We start from the raw sequence: 4,687 nt of genomic DNA, 5'->3' as shown, positions 1-4,687 counted from the left end.
CTAAAAATAATAAAAATGCATAAAAAAAATACTTAGAGATCACAAAACTTTTTTTTGAATTTTTTTATCAAAAAATCGCAGCTTTTAACATAAAATCGCTGAAATTTTTTTTGAAATAACCCTTCCATATATATATATATATATATATATATATATATATATATATATATATATATATTCTTAATAAAAGCACCTGCCACGTGTCATCTTATAAACATTATCTATTACCACGTCTCATTCAACCATCCATCTACTCTCTATTTTTCCCGCCCATTGACTCACAACATCCATCCACATTTAGCTTCCTAAATATCAGCATTTTCGTTGTCACTATTTGAATTAATTTGAATTAATATCGTATCATTTCATTTGATTTAATATACGGAAATCATTATCTTAAAATCAACAATACATCTTCTTCTTCCTTCATTACTATTATCGCACCTCCACAACTTTCATCCTAATCTCCTTTTATCTCTCTCCGATAACCCACCATTTCCCTTATCTCAAGTCTCAATCCAGACTTTCAAAAACTTTATTCAGTGTATCGTCGTTCTACTCCGCCACCAATTCTGTTGTCTCGGGCCATACATTGGCTCGGTCTTATGATTATAGATAGGGCTTATTTGAATAAGTTGAGGATGTTTTCATTTTGAGATTTTTATTTATTCTTCTAATTAGGGATTTCCCATGTTCATCATATTTCTAATCCACTCCATCAATGTCGTTTTTGGTCAGCTAGGGTTCGTCATCCCCTTACTCAGTTTCTCTGTCGGTTTGCGATGGTTGTTCACCATCTGTCGGTTTGATGTGATTTTTGTGTTTGCAGTTTGCGAATGAAAGGTGAGGTGAAGTGGCTATAGGTTCTTGCTTACGGGTAACATGATTTACTTTGGGATGTTTATATTGTGTTTTCCATGGAACTTATTTAGGTTTATTTTAAGTTTTATTTGGGAATTTGCTCATCTTTTGTAATTGATGATGCAGGGATGTTGGCTTCAATTCATGGAGAATATAAGTTAAAACTTATGGTTTACACAAGATGTACGAAATCTCGGCCCATTCTTTTTATTTAAATTTTATTTTTTTGTAGATAGGAACCACAACTGCACCACATCAATTATGTTTTGTATTAGCAAACCTTTTTTATAACCTTTGTTGCTGATCTGGGTCAAAATTGTATCTTTTATTTTCTTACTTTTTCAGGGTTATAAGATTCCAAAAGATTTCCTTGTGAAATTCATGGGATTACAATTCCAAAAGATTTCTATGCTTGATGTTGTGAAAACATGAGCATATGGACTTCCTTGTGCAATTCACAGGTCGATTTTAGTTTAACAGCATTACATCAGTAGTAGTATTTACTAATAATGTTATTGTTTGTGTAATATGTTGGTCCTGATATTATTTTGCAGGTTCATTTTTGTGGATTAGTTTTGATCAGATGTCTTATGTTATTAATTTTGAGTTTGGTGTAATATGTAGTCATAGTAGATTTATTGGTATTTTTAAAAACCATTAGAGTTACTAAAATTGGAAAAATATATTATACTTTGAAAACTTGAATATATATAATTCACCTTGTGATTCCAATCATCATAAAGCTTCTCACAAACAGGAAGAGAAGGATTGAATTTGATTGTTGTGTACCGGTAATGGAGTCTAATGTAGTCAATGTTATAGAGCATGAATCAAGAGCCATGCATATTATTTTCTGCAGTTATGGTGTTTCGTTTGGAACTAAGATGAGCACTAACTACCATTTTTTTTTGTTTATAACATTTTTGTGTATGAACGCTTTATCTTTTTAGGGAACATGACACTTAACACACCTTCTAAGAGGCCTCTAACAAAAATGAAGATTAATTGGTCCCTAACTTATTTCTTATATAATTAATATTATTAATTATATAAAAATGTCAGCAACAAGTTTCATATTCATGCTTTGACAATTATACAAGCGGCAGACATTTGGAACCATTTTATGATGTTTTCAAATACACCCTTTGGAGATTGTTGAAGATTGGGAAATAGTGTCTCATAAATTATAATACTTAATGGTAGATATCAAGTTTCTCCTTTTCCCGGTAACTATTTTTTGAACGATTTATATTCTCGAATGTTTTTTTTAACATGGTTACCCTTCTTTAAATCATACAAATTATTTCAGGCGGAAACCACATGTGAAGTTTGCCCTCTCAAATCCACATCGTGCACATGGAGACACAATTGGGGTGAAATAGCAAATGCATTTTCCAGAAGGTGATTGTTTACATTCTGTATCTTTTGTTTAAAGGTAGGTTAGTTATAACTGTAATAAAGAATTAGGTAGGCATCCATTCAAAACCCACCTCTCTTCTTCAAGAAACTTACAACAAGATTATATTAATTTAAAATAACCATGATACAATTACAATTAACATATGAATTTTTTTTTATAAAAATAAATCTATACAAATCTATGATTAATGATTATTATCTTAATACTCTATGTTATTTTACTTTTAGCCGTGGATTCCACGGGTTATAACCTAGTATATATATATATATATATATATATATATATATATATATATATATATACACACAATTAGGGTTTTGCAGCTTCGCTAGTCACTCCACTTATTTGCGATTTCTACTAAATGACCGCCAAATCCAAAATTCCATTCGTTCTTTCACTTTGTCTTTACAATCACATACTCATAAATCAAAAATCAACAACTTCACAAATCAAATGCCCTCTCTAGCCCCTAGCAATCGATCGACAAAAATGGTCCAAGACGCAAGACCACGAACGGAACGATGAGTCGACGAACAGATTACATGCTGATTTCTCCTGCACCATCCGTCTTCACCGTCTACTCCCTTCCACCAGTCGTCGTCCACTATCGACGACATACATTCCTCTACCAGCGTCGGTCAACCGTTCTTCCTATCGATTAACTTGTAGACGGTAATCATTTTTTTCTGAAATTAGATTGGTTATGCTTTTTTTGTTTTTTAAAACCAGATTGGTCATTTGTTAGTGTCGCTTGCCATGTAGTATGGATTTAACCTTTTGATTACATTAAATATTCTTGACTGTGATTTGTATTTTCTAATTACATTACATATTCTTGACTAGAATGATTACTTACATATTGAATATATTGTTTTGTGTCATCTATGTTGTTTTGTTGGATCTTTTTGTGGTATGTAGTTTGATTGCTATATTCTTGATTAGAATGATTACTTACAATTCTTGATAGAATGTGTAAGCTTGAGAAATTAATCTCGTTGATATCCCTATGAGTCAACCATTACATATTCTTGATTAGAATGATTACTTACAATTTCCTACCACGTTTTCTCCCGTTGACATCCCTATGAGTCAACCATAAGGTTTTCTACATGTAAAATTTCCTGATAGAATGTGTAAGCTTGAGAAATTCATCTATGGATTGAAACAAGCATCTCGCAGCTGAATCTTTTCTTCAAAAAAAAAAATTCAAAGAGTTTGGATTCTCTAGGACTGAGGATGAGTCATGTATGTCAAACCTATTGGGAGTATAGTAACTTTCCTAATGTTGTATGTTGATGACATACTCCTTATAGGAAACAACATTCTAACCTTGAAAGTAGTAAAATCTTGGCTTGGGAAGCATTTTTCTATGAAGGATCTAGGGGAAGCGACCTATATTCTTGGTATAAGAATTTCCAGGGATAGAAAAAAACGTCTTAGTGGTCTTAGCCAGAGTACATACTTAGATAAAATATTGAAACATTTTAGTATGGAATATTCCAAGAAAGGGGATTGCCCATTCATCATATTGTTAAATTAATTAACACTAAAAATCTCAGTACTGCTAAAGAAATAGATGACATGAGTCAAGTTCCATATGCTTTGGCTATAGGATCGATCATATATGCTATGACATGTACTCGCCCTGATGTATCTTAAGCTTTGAGCATGGTTTGTCAGTTCCGGGGAAATCCTGGCAAAACCCACTGGACTGAGTCAAGAATATTCTTATGTATTTGCGAAGAACAAAAGACATGTTTCTAGTTCTTGGCGGCAATGATAAATTAAGAGTGAGTGGTTATAGTGATGCCATCTTTCGAACAGACCGAAACAACTTCTGTTGTGACATCCCCCATTTTTCAGAACCAATTAAAACTTTTTCTTTACGATTTAATAGATTGAAATGAAGAAATACCCAGTTAAATAAAACATTTTTGGAGATAACAGAAGTTATTTTATTTTATTAAAACTTCGAGGATACCATCGTTCATATCCAAACATACATTACATCATAAATATTAAAAGGTCCTGAAATACTATAACAGTCACATCTCTTTACTTCACTCAGCATCCTAACTAGACTTCGGCAGCCTTACATCCGCTACCTGTGATGCACATAAAATGAGTGGCTCGGTTTTGGGAAACCTGGTGAGATGGATAGGGTTTTCAAGCCCATAATATATTAATGATAATACATAATAACGTTCCTGTAAGCAATCAATATAGGTATAATCTGATATAAGACCACCTACCCTGCCCAATCGATTCTCACAAATCCTAAAGCAATGATTATCTAGAGGAATCGCTCAACGTGATAAACCGTTTAAGCAACTGCTTGACTACACAGCTAGGGGAGTCATTGGCCAGTGTAAGACATATAAATGCAACCAATGTTCAGAGTAATTG

General features: G+C 32.7%; 1 long non-coding RNA gene across 2 annotated transcripts; it reads left to right on the top strand.

The window, feature by feature from the left end:
• The first annotated feature begins 440 nt into the window (after positions 1-440).
• Positions 441-2,396, top strand: LOC145110166 (uncharacterized). 2 transcript variants are annotated; one of them, XR_013709556.1, is made up of 6 exons: positions 441-743; positions 830-877; positions 988-1,044; positions 1,207-1,322; positions 1,416-2,087; positions 2,171-2,396. It is a non-coding gene; the product is annotated as an uncharacterized LOC145110166 (long non-coding RNA). The 2 variants fall into 2 exon arrangements; XR_013709550.1 differs by having other exon boundaries at positions 441-877.
• Positions 2,397-4,687: the final 2,291 nt, after the last annotated feature.

This window comes from Lactuca virosa, chromosome 1, assembly GCF_052849685.1.
Source record: "Lactuca virosa cultivar CGN04683 chromosome 1, Lactuca_virosa_CGN04683_v6, whole genome shotgun sequence".
Taxonomy (NCBI): Eukaryota; Viridiplantae; Streptophyta; class Magnoliopsida; order Asterales; family Asteraceae; genus Lactuca; species Lactuca virosa.
Note: the sequence above shows the minus strand (reverse complement) of the source record. Positions and strands in the feature narration are given on the sequence as shown.